We start from the raw sequence: 17,573 nt of genomic DNA, 5'->3' as shown, positions 1-17,573 counted from the left end.
TGCCTCAGTCTCTGGAGTAGCTGGAATTACAAGCACCTGCCATCATACCCAGCTAATTTTTGTTATTTGTCGTAGAGACGGGGTTTCACCAAGTTGCCCAGGCTGGTCTCAAACTCCTGACCTCAGGTTATCCGCCTGTCTCAGCCTCCCAAAATGTTTTGATTACAGGCATGAGCCACTGAGCCCAGCTCTCAAGGGCTTTCTACATGAGTATATCTTAAACAAAAAGTAGTTCAGGTGTCACTCACCTAGCCTACTGAATCCTTCCAGAAATTCTCCCTTAAGACTGCTATTAGCTGTAACTTCTGCTTTTTACCTAGCTATCACTTTACCTTAGGAATGAGGCCAACAAAAGGCAAGGTACAGGTGGGAGGGAGCAAAGCTGTACTGCCTTTATATAACCCTGATTCCAGAGTCTTGAAGATTATTTCCTAGGGTAACTGGTCTTTACAGAGTCCAAAAGGCTTGCATGGTACCTACAGTGCTCAACAAATTTATTAAATGTCACCAAAATGCAGTTGGGGTAAAAAGAATCAGGTGTATTTGCTGACTCTTGATCTATGCTCTTGGGGTTATTTACATCTGTGCATTATATTTACTGTATCCCTGTGGTGGATTACTACATAATGGTGTGCTGCTGCTTATCCTCAACTGCATTCAGAGAAATCATGTTGCTAGCCTGAAACTGGCTGAAGTGGGGGAATTTTTACCACAGAAATTAGCAAACTTCTGTGAGGTGCAAATTTTTCTGGAAAAGACCATGCACTAAATAGTCAAAGCCATTTTTGTTGTTGTTGTTGTTGTATTTGTTTTTTAAACTGACATTAGAGACAGGGTCTTTTTTTTGAGACGGAGTCTCACTCTGTTGCCCAGGGTGGAATGCAATGGTGCAATCTCCGCTCCTCCCAAGTTCAAATGATTCTCCTGCCTCAGTCTCTGGAGTAGCTGGAATTACAAGCACCTGCCATCATACCCAGCTAATTTTTGTTATTTGTCGTAGAGACGGGGTTTCACCAAGTTGCCCAGGCTGGTCTTGAACTCCTGGCATTAAGTGATACTCCCATATCAGCCTCCCAAAGTGCTCAAATTATAGGCGTGAGCCACTACTCCTGGTCCTATACCAAAGCTCTTTGGAAGTCGTTTCAATTGATTGCTTCTGCAGGAACTTTTGACACTTTGTCAGGTCACTTATTCTATCAGTCTACTAGGGCTACAATAGCAAAGTACCACAGAATAGGCAGGTGAGATGACAGAAATTTATTTTCTCACAGTTCTGGAGGCTAGAAGTCTGAGATCAAGGTATCACTAGGGTTGTTCTCTTCTGAGGCCTCTGGTCTTGGCTTGTAGATGACTGTCTTCTTGTGTTACCACAGAGTCTTCCCCAAAACCTGTAAAAATTTCCTCTTCTTATAAAGACACCAGTCATACTGGATTAGAGCCCACCCTAATGACCTCATTTTAACTTAAATGACTTTATAATTTTAATTTTTTTGAGACGTAGTCTCGCTTTGTCATCTAGGCTGGAGTGCAGTGGTGTGATCTCAGCTGACTGCAACCTCTGCCTCCCAGGTTCAAGTGATCTTCCCACCTCAGCTTCCCATGTAGTTGAGATTATAGGCACATGCCACCACACACAGCCAATTTTTGTATTTTTAGTAGAGACGGGGTTTCACCACACTGGCCAGGCTGCTCTCAAACTCCCTGCCTCACGTGATTCGCCTGCCTCGGCCTCCCAAAGTACTGGGAATACAGGCATGAGCCACCGTGACTAGCCTTCAATGTCTTTTTAAAGACCCTAGGTCTAAACACACCCACATTCTGGGGTACTGTGGGTAGGCACTTCAACACATACCTCTGGAGAGTGGAAACAATGCAGCCTGTAATATCCTATACTGAAAAATGCTGCAGGTCAATGTTTAACAATCAGCTGTCCAAAAAGAAAAAGGCCTGAATTGTAGCACTTGCTAACTTCTATGGTAAAATTCCCCCACTGTAGCCAATTTCAAGCTACCAATATGATTCCTCTGAATGCAGTTGGGAAGAGATAAGCAGCAGCACACCATTATATAGTAAATCTACCATGGAGATACAATAGATACAAATAACCTCAATGCATAGATGTAAATAACCCCAATGGCATAGATTGAAAATCAGCAAACTTTCCAGCAAGCTCTTCTGGAAAAGACTAAGCAGTAAATATTTTCGAATTTGCTCAACACTGCATCGTAGTGAAAAAGGAGCCAGGCTGGGTGCAGTAGCTCATGCCTCTAATCCCAGCAATTTGGGAGGCCAAGGTGGGTGGACTGGTTGACCTCAGGAGTTCGAGACCATCCTCGGCAACATGGCAATACCCCATCTCTACAAAAAAATACAAAAATTAGTCGGGTGTGATGGTGTGTGCCTGTGGTCCCAGATACTCGGGCAGCTGAGGTAGGAGTATTGCTTGAGCCCAGAAGGTCAAGAGTGTAGTGAGCCATAATGGCAGCACTGCACTCCAGCATGGGTGACAGAACAAGATCCTATCTCAGAAAGAAAAAAATAAAAAAAGGAGGCATAGATAATATGTAAATGAAAAAATAAAAAGAAGCTATAGGCAATATGTAAATGAACAGGTGTGAATGTGTACTGATAAAACCAGTTTTCAACTGGCCTTTGCCTAGTGACAAGAGTTGGGGATATCTAATGGGATAACTGCTCCGTCATCAACTTTCAGCCAACCCGCCTTGTTTTGGCCTTACTCTCCTTCCCCATCAAATGCTTAGACTACTAGTTGCAGGCATCTCCTGAACCTTCTCAGGTTAGATCAGTGGGGCAGTCATAGGAGGTACACCACTAATATCTCCATTTTAGATAGAACTTGCCATTCAGCTGCAATGAATACCAGTAAGCTAACTGCCTCCATCTGCAGCACTCTCAAGATCTACCACAGCACACCAGTTGAGGTAATGTCTTCCCTGGCAGCCCCCAGACAATGACTGAACATGGCAATGGTATGAGGGTCTAGTCATTTCTGCCCAAAGTTGAATTTCCCTAACAAGCAATATTTTCCCCAGAGCTCCACAATGGGTTAGCTGAGATTCTGCTAGATATTTATTTATTTTAGTCTTGCTCTGTTGCCCAGACTGGAATGCAGTGGCACAATCTCGGCTCACTGCAACCTCCGACTCCCAGGCTGAGGTGATTCTTGTGCCTCAGCCTCCTGACTAGCTGGGATTACAGGCGTGAACCACCACACCTGGCTAATTTTTGTATTTTTTAGTAGAGACGGGGTTTCACCATGTTGGCCAGGTTGGTATCGAACTCCTGACCTCAAGTGATCCACCTGCCTCGGCCTCCCAAAGTGCTGGGATTACAGGCATGAGACACCCAACCCAGCCTGATTTTTAGATCTACACCACAGTCTCTGTCTTTTTCTTCCCCATTTTTCCAATAGACTTCTTGTACTCTTAAATTAATGTTATATTCTGCTTCCTGGAACATCCAAAGTGAACCAGTTGGTATAAGGATTAGTGGTCTGAATGTTTATGTCTCTCCAATATTCCTATGGTCAAATACTAACCTCCAAGGTGATAGTATTAGGAGGTGGGTGGGGCCTTTAAGAAGTAATCAGCCCTCATGATTGGGCTTAGTGCCTCAGAGAGCTAGTTTGTCCCTTAAACTATGTGAGGGTTGCAGGGCATGGTAGCTCACGCCTGTAATCCCAGCACTTTGGGAAGCTGAGGCAGGCGGATCACCTGAGGTTGGGATTTCAAGACCAGCCTGACCAACATGGAGAAATCCTGTCTCTACTAAAAATACAAAATTAGCTGGGCGTGGTGGCACATGCCTATAATCCCAGTTACTCGGGCGGCTGAGGTAGGAGAATCACTTGAACCTGGGAGGCGGAGATTGCAGTGAGCCGAGATCATGCCATTGCACAACAGCGTAACTCTGTCTCAAAAAAAAAAAAGCCAAAAGCAACTACGTGAGGGCACATGAGATGACACCATCTATTACGAAGTCGGCCCTCACCAGACACTAAATTTGCCAGCTCTTTGATCTTGAACTTTCCAGCCTCTGGAACTGTGAGAAATAAATTTGTTATTTATTAGCCAACCAGTTTATGTTATTTTGTTATAGCAACCCTGTAAAAAAAGAAGAAAAAAACAAAACAAAACATACTGTTCCCCACAACCCCACTCTCACACTCAACACAGAACACTTCTGTGAACAGATGTGTGGGGGGCTGTTCCCAAAACCAAGCAATTCTCCATTGGACACCAATTGGGTATTACATAATTGAATTCAATTCTGACACTATCTACCTGGAATAGGGTAATCCACCTGGCAATTTACCTGGAGATAACGTCAGATCCCACAGTTTAAGGGTTCAGTCTCACAAGATTGCCTTCACTTCAGATTTAAGTATTAGGTTGTCACCTATACTCTGACCTGCTACAAATCAGGGTTCCCACAACCTCCTTCTAGCATTTAATTAATTTGCTAGGTTTATTATGAAGGATATTATAAAGGATACATATGAACAGCCAGATGAAGAGATAGACAGGATGAGGTATGGGGAGGAAAGCAGGCACAGAGCTGCCATGCCCTCTCTGGGTGTGCTAGCCTCCCAACATCTCTGTATCTTCAGCAACCCAGAAGTTCATCAAATCATGTTGTCCAAGAGTTTTTATGGAGCTTGACATCCATCCAGCCCCACTCCCTTTCCTGGAGGTTGTTGGGTGTAGTTAAAAGTTCCAATCCTCTAATCCTGAAATCACCTGGTTTTTCTGGCAGCTGGCCTGATTCTGAGGCTATTTAGGGGCCCCACCCTAAATTATCTCATTAGCATAAACTCAGATGTGATCAAGACAGGGATATTATGAATAACAAGGAAATTCCAAGGGTTTTAGCACTGTGACAGGAACTGGAGACAAAGACCAAGTTATTTCATATTACACCACAAACTCAAACAAACAAGGGGCTTGGGGTTCGATCAGAAATGACCCACTGTCAATGGGATGTGTGACTGTTGGAGCATGGATAGTCCCTGGAAGAACGTGGTGGCTCAGTCATTAAAACTTACAGCAGTGGCCGGGCGCAGTGGGTCACGCCTGTAATCCCAGCACTTAGGGAGGCTGAGTCGGGCGGATCACGAGGTCAGGAGATTGAGACCATCCTGGCTAACACGGTGAAACCCCGTCTCTACTAAAAATACAAGAAATTAGCCGAGCGTTGTAGCGGGCACCTGTAGTCCCAGCTACTTGGGAGACTGAGGCAGGAGAATGGCGTGAATCCAGGAGGCGGAGCTTGCAGTGGGCTGAGATCACGCCACTGCACTCCAGCCTGGGCTACAGAGTGAGACTCCGTCTCAAAAAAAAAAAAAAAACTTACAGGAGTAATTTGGGAGAATGTTCTGATACAGAGCAATGCCCTTGTTGGGGCAAAAATTCAGTGTGAGTGTGAGAGTGTGTGAGTGTGTGTGTGTGTGTATGTGTTTGTAATAATATCTAGAAGAACAATGGAATTGGCCAGCTATTATAAAATTACATTAAGGCCTACAAAAGGTTAATGAAAATCTGAGAGCTTGTTAACAAGTGAAAACTTACTGTGTAGGTCAGACAGCTTCTTTAGTAGCTTACAAAGAGGCCCTTATCTTTTTGCCCTGGGAAAACAGAAAAAAGCTGGAACACCAAACTCAGGACTTAACAGTCAAGAAGATTAAAATACAATTGAACCCAAGGTTAGGTTGCTAGTTGGAAAACTTGGGACTCTGGCATACAGGATGAGGACAGCTAGGGGGATACCCCCAAAGATTTTGGCTGCCAAATCTCCTTTGAACACTCAGTCTGCAGAGGCTGCCTACCTTTCTTACTGAAAGCTAGTACTCAAAAGTAGATAGTTCCTGAATAAGGCAACAGAGTGCCTTCTTGGAAACCCACCCTATCTCTCATGACTGCCAGACCAGTAACTAGAATTAAGTCATGGCCCAAATGGGAATGTGCCAGGCCCAATGTATACCCCCAAAAGCAGCAGCAAGAATTAGAATATATTGGTAGGAAATAAAGGAGTATGTGGGACTGGATGTTGAGGGTGTTTGATCAAGAAGGCTGAAACATAAGACTGGAAAAAAGTGACATTATTAACTTGGAGGTATTTTCAGGATATGAGATTTAATACTCTATCAGGGTCCCAGAGGAGGGTGCAAACTTCCGGTTAGGATGGTTACTATAAGCAATTGCCCATGTTGAGTGAAGTCAAAACACCTAAACTGCTAAAGGAAGATAGTGAAGAACAGGATTAAAAGGGATCAGGGAAATGGGTAGGCTGGAGGAGATATATTATGTGAGGCCAGCAGCCCACACAAGAATTATGTTCCATGGGAGGGCCCGGAGGACACACCATTCACTAAGGTCATCAGGAATGTACCAGTAAGAGATGCACTAGCCTCACTAAAAAGTTCAGTGACAGTTCACCTTTGATAGTCAGAGCTAACGATAAAAGATACTATCACAGGGCGTGGCTTATCAAAAGGAATGGGAATGACGGGCCCCAGACGCACATTAAATGCCAGGGGGCAGGGTTTACTGCCAGAAGTCAGGGGGAGTCACAATTATGATGAGCAAAAGCAGAGTGACAGTCAAGGGAGTTCAACCCAAAATGAGTTTTAGAGTTGGCTAACAGAGTTCAGTGTCCCTACGTGCAAAACAGATGGGGAGGCAACAAGAGTACTGCCTCATATATATAATCAAAAAAAGCAAGAGTGGATGGGGAGACTAAGAGTGGTTATCACAATAAAAAACACCATGATCCCTCACTCAATTGCCAGATCTGAGCCAATTTTCAGACTGGGAACCTGTTGATAGGTGGCCAGATAACTGGAGGGAAGGATCCCATAATCATATACTGTAATGATTCTTCTCATACTTCCCTAAAGGGATCTAGCCCTTTTCTCAGGTGACTGCACACTGGAAAGTGGGAAATATTTAGACACTTCAGGGAAGACAGACACAGGGTCTGAGTTAACATTGATACCTGCAGATCAACAGTATCATCTTGGCCTTCTTATTAGAGTAGCAGCATATAGGAGCCAGGTATTACGTTTATCCAAAAGTAATTGCGGTTTTTGTCATTACTTTTAATGGCAAAAATCGCAATTACTTTTGCACCAAACTAATAATAAACTTTAGTCTTGGCCAAATCCTGGCTCATGATGGGTACCCTGGGTCCATGGGAACAGTTGATGGTCCCCAGTCCCGGAATGCTATTTGGTATAGACATGCTTGGCAGTTAGAGTAATTCCTACATTGAGTTTTAGATCGTGAAGTAAGACCTATTATAGTAGGGAAAGCTAAGTAGAGTTTTGGAAACTGATCCCTGGTCTACTTCAGACAAAAGAGTAAACCAAAAGCAGTATCTCACATTTTAGGTGGGGATGGAGAAGATTAGTATCAACTCTGAAGGACTTCCAGGATGCCTGTAATCCCAGCTACTTGGGAGGCTGAGGCACAAGAATTTTATGCAGTGAATATGAGAACACTGTGAAAATCTATTGGGAAGTAATAAATTTGTTACACATAGGAACAGTTGAGTATTTTACAAGTGGAATATAGGGCTATAATATTACTTTGGGAAAACATATTGCCAATATCAGCCTAAGAAAAAGAAAAACTGATATTCTTATCTCTCCAAAATGGGCTTTGATAAATCATATTATGTATAAAATGTTCAATTTGTTTTAAGAAATCTATCTTAATAAATCTATCAGTGTTTTTGTTGTTTTTCAATACTTTTGCAGTACTTTTAGCATGGTACTTAGCCACGCCGGACACGGTGGCTCACGCCTGTAATCCCAGCACTTCGGGAGGCCGAGACAGGTGGATCACCTGAGGTCGCGAGTTTAAGACCAGCCTAACCAACATGGAGAAACCCCTTCTCTACTAAAAATACAAAATTAGCCGGGGTGGTGGTGCATGCCTATAATCCCAGCTACTAGGGAGGCTGAGGCAGGAGAATCATTTGAACCTGGGAGGAGGAGGTTGCGGTGAGCCGAGATCACGCCATTGCACTCCAGCCTGGGCAAAAAGAATGAAACTCCGTCTTAAAAAAAAAAAAAAAAAAATAGCCACTAGGCACTTTAAAAAAAAACCCAAAACTTTAAACTTCTTATCTTTTAAGATCCCGACTTTCCTTCTAGGTCTACTCCATGTACCCTACTCCTCTATTACCCATTCTCTATATCTGGAACACCAAATATTTTTATTTTAAAATTGCTTGCATTAAAATAGCAATTTAAGATACAATTTTTTAAATGGGCTCAATTTAAGTCTAAGCTTCATCAGGTTAAAAAACTTAATAATTAAAATATGTAATTAACAAATCAAAGTGTTGAAAGGCTCACAATTAAAAAAAAAATAGCCTGCACCTCATTTCTCTTCTCCCCATCTGTTTTCTATTTTAAAGAGACAAACACTTTTTAGCTACTGAAAGCTGTTTATTCTGCTAGCAAGTTTCATCTTTCTAAATAATATACATTCCTAGCTACCTCTTCATTTATATATTTTAGACCTTATCTCTTGACTTCTTATTAGTAGGATTTTATCAGTTAGGATGCCTCAACTTGTAGTAACAATCCCACCTAGTTTAAAAAATGAGAATTAAGTCGAGCACAGTGGCATGTGCCTGCAGTCCCAGCTACTCCGGAGGGAAGGATCACCTGAGCCCAAGTGTTCAAAAACAGCCTGGGCAATATAGGACGACTCCCGTCTCTAAATAAATAAAATTTTGAAAAACTTACCAAAAAAAAAAAAAAAATGAGAACTGCATTTATTTTCACAATTGGAAGCACAGAGTTTATGAGAAGCCTCAGAGTCAGCTTCACCCAGCAGCTCTAGCTCCATTTCTCTGTGATTTCCTCAGTTCTCTTCTCTTCTGTGTGATGTCTTCATCTTTAGATTGGTTGCGTCTCTTGTGGGAGCAAAAGAAATGTAACAATTCCTGGTTTCACAACAACACACCCAACACCCAGAGGCAACAAAGAAGCTCATTCTCATCTTTCACTCAAAAAAAAAAAAAAAAAAAAGCCCTCTCTCTGAATTCCTAAACAAACCTCTCATAACTCTTTATTCCAAATTGGGTTATATGCCCATTCCTTAACTATGCCCTATGGCCTAAGGAACGCCATGAATTTATTGGCTTAGATTTACCCATCCATAAATGTAGTAGAGTGGCAAGCAGGATGGGATTACACTAATCAATTTAAGTTAATCAGGCTGAACTCTAAAGCTGGACCATGTGGCCAATATCCTATGGGAGAAAGACAGATGGAGGTTGGATCAACAACGCCAACTTCTACTATGGGCATTCAGCACTCACATACTACCTACATCCCTACCACTCCAATAGAACTACTGTGTAACACCATATTTTTTAAAATCAATAACAATATTTACTTCATGTTGACAACGGATGGTAATAGGGTCCGATGATTTTGTTTCTTTTCTGTATAATTGTTATGTTTCACTGGTAATTTTTAATTGCTTCTTCTTAAAAATCCTACAAAATTTACTTTTAATATATCCTTAAGTTTTCCAAATGTTTCATCATATCAGTTTATCAGGGAGCTTATGTATTAGTAAGGGAGTAGACAACAGACAAGACAGGTAAAATAAAGTAACTGCAAATCATGATCATTACTATGAAGGAAATAAACAGGGGAATTAGAAAAAGTAACAGAGGAAGCCCTCTTTGGAAAATGTTTTGGAAGCCTCTCTAAGGAAGTGACATCTGGCCTCAGACCTAAAGGATGACGAATAGCCCTATGTGTGAAGAGCCAAGGAAGCATTCCAGGAACAGAGATGACCAGAGCAAAAGCCTGCAAGTGGAAAAGAATTTGGCAGGCTTGAGGACAGAAAGCAAGCCAATTGGCTGGAACATAATGAGTAGGGGGGAGAATGATAGGGGATGGGACTTTGGAGAGTTAGACTGAAGTGAGATCATGCAGGCTCTTGTAAGACTCAATGGAAAGGAGGTTGAATTTTTCTGAAAGAGTGTGAAGCAAGATGATTTGTTTTACGTTTTTAAAGACCCCTCTCTGATTTCTGTATGAGAGTGGCAGGCAGGGGGAAGGCACAGAAATGGAAGTATGAAAAACAGGCAGAAGTCCTACTACCATTCTCTTCCTTGCAGCAGTTCTATTGTACTGTACATTTTGGGCTATACAGATAGTTTTTTTGTTGTTGTTGTTTTTTAAGTTTGAACCCTTTTCAAAATGTCTAATTAGCTTATTTTATTAATGTATTGTCCTTGAAAACTACATGTTGATTTAACTGTGAAAACCCACAGGACATCAACATGGAGAGCTACTTGTACTTCTTTTCCCTTCCCATCAAATATGTCTATTTGTCTAGGCTAATTATTTTTGATGAGTTAGGCAGGTTCATATACTATCTCCTCGGGAAGTTTTGTTAATGGCAGTATATGAAACAACAAGTTTTGCACAGTTTTTACTTACATTTCTCTAATTAAAGTGATATTAACTAGTCAGAGGAAAAAACAGAAATATGATTCATAATAACAAATGTTAAGAAACCATAAAATCAAATTGACTGAAAAATCATTTTTTAAAAGTAAAATATTCATGCCTTATAATTGTTACACCAAGTCTAATTTCAGGTAGTTAAAAAATTAAGATGTATGGAGAACTTAAAAAATGAAAAGAAAGAGAGAAGTTTCTAGCCAAATGAGTATTTTTACTTCTTCAAATTAATGTTAATACAAAATTAGTAAAAATGAATTCAGATAAAAATTAAAAAATATTTTTTTAAATTGTTGCATGAGTGCTCACTCTATTATCAACTCTATTTCTTACTCATTTATCTCCAGCAATATCTGCCTCTTCCAGTCCTTTCCATGTCACAACCCTTTCCTACCTTAGGGTCTTTGCATTTGCTCTCCTTCCTACTTTTCCCATGGTTCTTCCTACAATCAGTTCCTTCTCATCCTTCCAGATACTGCTCAAAGAAGCCTTCTCTGACCGCCCTAACTGCTCTTCCCATGTAAATGTCTCGTTACTCTTTCTGATAGTACCCTATCTTTTCTTTACAGAAATCATCCCAATATCTTATTTATTTATTTTTTAAGACAGCAGGACTTGCTATGATGCCTAGGTGGGCCTCCACTAAAGCTCGTGGGATCAAGCAATCCTCCCGCTTCAGCCTCTCAAGTAGCTGGGACTACAGGCATGTACCACGGAACCCAGCTTCCGTTTGTAATCCTGTTATTTACTTATTCATCCATCTTTCTCCTCCTCCAACTTCAAACTAGATTGTCAACTCCAAGTGAGAAAAACCCTTTCCTAGGCCGGGCACGGTGGCCCACTCCTATAATCCCAGCACTTTGGGAGGCCGAAGTGGGTGGATCACGAGGTCAGGAGATCGCGACCATCCTGGCTAACATGGTGAAACCCCATCTCTACTAAAAAATACAAAAACTTAGCCGGGCGTGGTGGCAGGCGCCTGTAGTCCCAGCTTCTTGGGAGGCTGAGGCAGGAGAATGGTGTGAACCTGGGAACCAGAGCTTACAGTGAGCCAAGATTGCGCCACAGCACTCCAGCCTGGGCGACACAGCAAGACTCTGTCTCAAAAAAAAAAAAAAAAAAAAAAAAAAGAAAAACCCTTTCCTTAACACTGTTTTCCTAGTACTTGGCCTGAGGACAGGGATAGAGACAGCTTTCAAGAAATATTTGAATTTATACTGCAATCTGTGGACTCAATATAAATTTAACTAGCTCAAATAGAGTATATACTGTATCCAGCAGGAGTATAATAGGACATAATGGGCCCTTGTAATCTTACAAGGTACAAATTAATTAAGCCACTTCCTAACCAGTTATTAGAAAATCTGGCTACACCTAGTTTGGATTCCCTTTTATAGAGTCCTTCAGGTACACTCCCAAGTGAGAGACACTGAAGTTCCTCATTTGGGGTAAGGGTACTCACTTATGGCAGGCGCACATTCCTTTGAATTGGAGACTGAAAGGTGCCCAAGAAGTTGAGATAGTCTGTGGTCTGGGTCTACTGCAGACATTGGGGTTTTATGGCATGCAACTGCTCTACTGTGAAGGATTGCTTGACAATTTTCTTTTAGGGAGATTCCTTTTGTATTTAGTTAATGCTGAAGACCTTAGTGGGTCAGCTTTCTCCTTAAGTTGTCAATTCTTCTGAACTTCTGTTTCTTAGCAACAGCTGGGACTCTGTCCATCGACATTGTTCTGTTTCAGCCTCACAAGCAAATAAGAGAATAAGTAGGCATGCCAGCTTGCCCTTTAGTCATATCCCTATACACACAGTGCATTCCGATCCTAGTTGCTATTGATAGATGGTGTGAGGTATCATCATATTTCTGTGAGGCATGAAAGGGGGTAGGCAGTAGAAAATATTCTGGAGGGGAGCTGAGGAATTAGAGTTCTTTATTATCACTTGCATTTCCTTGACAGTCTTATTGCTAATACTAAGATTTCACTTTCTGGTATTCAGTGTAAAAACTCTAGTATTAGAAAAAATGTGGCCAAAAAAAAAAAAAAAATGCTGCAATTAAACATGCCTCTCAAATAATTTGATCTGGTCTTACATTCTTAGACCATAGGCTACAGGCAGAAATGGCTTCCAATAATTGTCAAATTTGCAGAATTTGCTCCAATCTGCTTTTTTTCTGGAAAACTTGTTTAGAATGCCTCTCTTTTCCAATGTACTTTTCAAAACTCATATATAGTAACCAATATACTTGACATTTAAAAATATCTGGCTACCAAATTCTCTAATGCAACACTCAATGACTGAGTTCTAAAACACTGTTGGAGAATGTCTGGATAAAAGATTCACTGCTGCATAACACAAACTAAATTTCCATCTTAATGGTGGAAAGTCCACATTACCCCCCAATCTTACCTCGAATCAGCCAGTTTCAGTTTCTCTGAGGTTTGTTATTTGCAACCCCATTCACAGTCAAACTGAGGCAGGGCTCTTTCAGTTGCAACTGGCTGAAATCCACTCAAACTAGATTAACCAAAGACACAAAATTTTATTTTAAGGATAAATTATTACAAATAATTCAAAGATAGGCAGCAGACCTATCTTTGCAAAGCACTAAGATCAGGAACCAGAAAGCTATCAGTAACTGAGGCAGCTACTATATCTGTGTCTGATATGTCAGCACTGCTTCATGAAAGCAGACTCTGGGGTCAAATTACTTGGGGTTTAGTATCTTTAGCACTTACTTTAAGCAAGGTTTTTAGTTTCCTTACCTGTAAGTAAGGATAATAGTACAGGTTGAGCACCCCCAATTAGAACGCTGAATTGCTCCAAAATCTGAAACTTTTTATTATTATTCTTTAAATCAGCTGGGGTTTCACTATGTTGATCAGGCAGGTCTTAAAATCCTGGATTCAAGCAATCTTCCTCCCTCATGAAAATTTCTGAGCACCCACATGATACAGCAGGTGGAAAATTCCACACCTGACCTCGTAAAATACATCACGTGTTTCATGCACAGTATTACTGAAAACATTGTATAAAATTGCCTTCAGGCTATGCGTATAAGGCGTATATAAAGCATAAAATAGAAAGCATAACAGAATTTCATGTTTAGACTTGAGTAGCCATCTCCAAATATCTAATTATGTACACGCAAATATTCCAATAACCCAAATCCTAAACACTTCTGGTCCCAACCATTTTGGATAAGGAATACTAAACCTGTACCCAAATTCATAGACTTATAGCAGTTAGAACACTGGGTGACACAGTAAGCAATCTGAGATTACTCTTGTTCTCTATCACATCTCTCAGATTCTCCACATGCTGCTTGCTACCAAACAAAGCAGCCCTGGCCTACATTTATATTTTCCCAGTTCAAGTGATCAGCAGTCTGACAAGCTTCTCTCAATCCTAATTTTAAATTCTCAGAACAATCTGATTCATTCAGATACGGTTCTGTTGTTCAACTAGCTAAAGCCAGAAGTGTTAGGTCACCTAATACATTACTAACTGCTGAGGCCCATTCCTGAATGTGTGTGGACGTTTCTCAGTCGTGAGGGATCATGAATCAAGGCTAAAATTTTAAAAATGTTTTTTATACTTCTCTCAGCTATCTTCTGTTCTTTTACAGTCACAAAAAGTACCCAAGTGAGAGACTTACTCAATGTCATACAGCTAATGAAAGATGAAACTGTGATACAAAACCAGGTCTGAAGCTGGTCCAAAGGTAGTGAGTTATCTCAGCTGGTTGTTCAGTCTGTTCTAGATTGAACTCTTGTTCTACTCTTTCCCTCCTTCTCACTACTGCACTTGACTAGTCTTAAAAAACAAACTAGGTCTGATTCCAAATCCAATATTCCTTTTACCAAATAATGCATTAGATTATTTATATTTATTGAGACTATATTATGTAGTTGACCCTGTATTTAACCAAGCTTGAGACAGAAGACTTCAAGTAGTTAAGAAGCGGCTTCGCTGTTTTTCTTATATTTAATAATAAAAAAAACCCTGGAGTATAACATATATAAAGTTCACAAAAAGTCTAAATGTGCAGTTTGATGCACTTTCTCATACACATTCACCAGTGTAACATTCCAGATCAAGGTATACATTTCCATCACTTCAGAAGGCTCACTGTGCCCCTTCCAAGTCAATACCAACGCCAGAAAGGTCAATACCATCCTGACTTCAATCATCAGTTGGTTTCGCTTGTTTCTGAATTTCATACAAATGGAATTATACAATATGAATTATTTTGTGTGTATTTCACTCAATGCAATGACTGCGAGATTTATCTATGTTATGTGTGTAGCATTTTCTTTTTTATTACCAGATAATATTCCATTTTATGAATATGCTTCACTTTGTTCCAGTTTGGGGCTATAATGAATCAAACTGCTATGAACATTGTTACACAAAAACTTTTAGTAGACACATTCATTTCTCTTGAGTATACACTCAGGAGTGAAACTGCTGAATTACAGGGTAGACATAAGTTCAGCTATAATGAATACTGCCCATCAATTTCCCAAAGTGGTTGTAACCAATTTGCACCCTTACCAGCAATAAGAGTTTGTTACACTATAAATTGTTAACAAGAAAAATAACATTGAAATCAGTCTTTTATGCTAGTCACATTTCTTTGTTCTGCAGAATGTATTTTATTTGAGGCTCCTTTGTTACTGGTTATAAGAAAGGGTGAGTTTTGGCTAAGCTGCTAGGTAGAGAGTAGATCCTCATTCATTTGCACCCTTACCAAACCACAACTCCAATCTGTGTAAGATTTCACTGGAAAATACTACCTAGCTTGCCATCGCTTATGGCAAGTTTTTTCAACAAGGGCACTGCTGTCATTTTGAGCCAGATAATTCTTTTGTGCAGGGGAAGAGGGGGCTGTGCCGTACACTGTAGGATTTTTAGCAGTATCCCTGGTCTCTAACTACTATATATGAATAGTGCCAACTCTGCAAAACCCACCCACTGGGATGACCACAAAAATTTTTCCAGATTTTGGCAAATGTTTTCTCTGGGGGCAAAATCCTCCCTACTCAATGGCCATTACCGACCACTGTTTTATAAATAAGTGTCCTGTCCTCCCCACATGTCATCTAAAAAAAATGTTATGAGTCAACATTGTGTTAATAGGATGCTGTCAATGATTGTTCCAACAATGGCACATTAGAATCACCTAGGGGAGCTTTTAAAAAAAATGCATATGCCAAGACCCCACCTCAGAACCATGGAATAGAATTTTGAGCATTTTTAGTATACAACTCCTCAGGTAATTCTAAATTTTGGCACAGCTGAGAATTATGTATCTTCTAAACATATTACTCTTCCCAGGAGTATATGCTTTAAAACAGATTTCCATCAATGACTTTTCAAGCATTAGTAGAGGATGAAGTACAGATTTGTGGAATAGGAGGTTCTCAGTCTCAAATCACACCAATTAAGTGACCACCCACAGCCCATAACTGTAAATGATGGTATTGTTCAGTTCCTGTTTGAAAAAAACAATGAAAACATATTATCCCAAATCAGACTTTGAAGATATTAATGTATTTGTTTTTTAGATGATTAATATGTGATAATCCTTCCACCTAATTCTTACACAGCAACTGGACACTATTCACCACTCTTTCCATGAAGCACTTACTCATCTTCAATAGCACAACACCCTTCTGGTAACTGTGTAACTCCTCCTTATCCAGTTCATCTTCCTTTACCTAGTCAAAAATAAACTGAAATTCTTCATTGCACACACTTAGGCTGTCTTCCAAGTTTACTTCATGAATACTCAAGACTTTAATTTTTCCCTACACACTTCACACTTAACAGCTTTAATTTTCAGTCTAGACTTCACTTAGCTACATCATTCTATCCAGAAACCTCCCGGGCAATTCAAAGGCATTGGAAATTCTGTAAGTCTTTTTTTTTTTTTTCCAAGACAGTATAGCTCTGTCGCTCAGGCTGGAGTGCAGTGTCGCGATCTCGGCTCACTGCAACCTCCGCCTCCCAGGTTCAAGCAATTCTCCTGTCTCAGTCTCCCAAATAGCTGGGACTACAGGTGCATGCCACCACGCCCAGCTAATTTAATTTTTAGTAGAGACGGGGTTTCAACGTGTTGGCCAGGATGGTCTCCACCTCCTGACCTCGTGATCCACCTGCTTTAGCCTCCCAAAGTGCTGGGATTACAGGCATGAGCCACCGCACTGGGCCCAATTCTGTCTTAAACCAAATGTAATGATCTCCCTATCTACACATCTGTAAATACATTACTATATAAGTGAATGTCATTCACCAGCAAATGACTAACATCCCTCCTCCCCCTAACCCTGCCTGAATCCAATCCCATCAAGTTTTGTCATTCTTCCCAATTCTACTTCTCTCCACCTCCATTACACTATCCTAGTCTATCGTATCATTTCTAACCTCTCTTATCTGCCAAAGACTCCTGACTCTATTAGGAATACTGTATCTACTTCAACTCACATCTAATCCTTCTCTGGGATTTACACCTAAAGTAAAAACTTTCAATTTGTCAATCCCATCAAGCTACCACCCAGTTTCAAATCCTTCGGTAGCTTCCTCATTGTCTTGAAAAACATACTTCACTTAGCCTTGGGCCTAGCGTCTATGTAGCCTCATCTTGTCCAGCTGCTGTTTGCTCCAGCAGTAACAAGCCTCTTAAGAGTTCCTTACAAATAGGGTGGTCATGCAATTTACTATCCAAACCTGAACACTTCTGAAAGTGAATATAGCCTGTTCTTGGCAAACTGGCAAATGCATTGACGTGATCTCTCTGACCCCAGAATCTTTGTCCATGTTGTTTCTTTTACCCAGAAAGCAGCTCTTACTTCCCTTTCTTGCCTAATTCATGTTAATTCTTCAGGTCTAGATCAAGTCGATCATGTAACTTTCTTGAGACTTTCCTGACTAGGGTTCTTTATTATGGATTCTCACAGCACTGTATGTCTCCTCATACTATTTTTCTAAGCTGTGATTTTATAGTGTGACTGTGTCCTGAACTGGGCTTTAACTCTGGAAGTGTTAGTTTTT

General features: G+C 40.6%; 3 long non-coding RNA genes across 3 annotated transcripts in view; all 3 read right to left on the bottom strand.

Annotated features, from left to right (window-relative positions):
• The window catches only part of LOC144341327 (uncharacterized), a 33,846-nt gene extending 20,811 nt beyond the window's left edge, over positions 1–13,035 (bottom strand). The window contains exon 1 of the long non-coding RNA XR_013418190.1: positions 12,927–13,035. This is a non-coding gene — a long non-coding RNA (uncharacterized LOC144341327). The remainder of the gene's footprint in view (positions 1–12,926) is intronic.
• Positions 1–17,573, bottom strand: part of LOC144341326 (uncharacterized) — a 55,306-nt gene that overhangs the window by 34,345 nt on the left and 3,388 nt on the right. The window lies entirely within an intron of this gene.
• Positions 1,238–12,116, bottom strand: LOC144341328 (uncharacterized). The gene is made up of 2 exons (XR_013418191.1): positions 11,979–12,116; positions 1,238–1,388 (listed from the first exon to the last, which is right to left on the bottom strand). It is a non-coding gene; the product is annotated as an uncharacterized LOC144341328 (long non-coding RNA).

This window comes from Macaca mulatta, chromosome 6, assembly GCF_049350105.2.
Source record: "Macaca mulatta isolate MMU2019108-1 chromosome 6, T2T-MMU8v2.0, whole genome shotgun sequence".
Classification (NCBI taxonomy): Eukaryota; Metazoa; Chordata; class Mammalia; order Primates; family Cercopithecidae; genus Macaca; species Macaca mulatta.
Note: the sequence above shows the minus strand (reverse complement) of the source record. Positions and strands in the feature narration are given on the sequence as shown.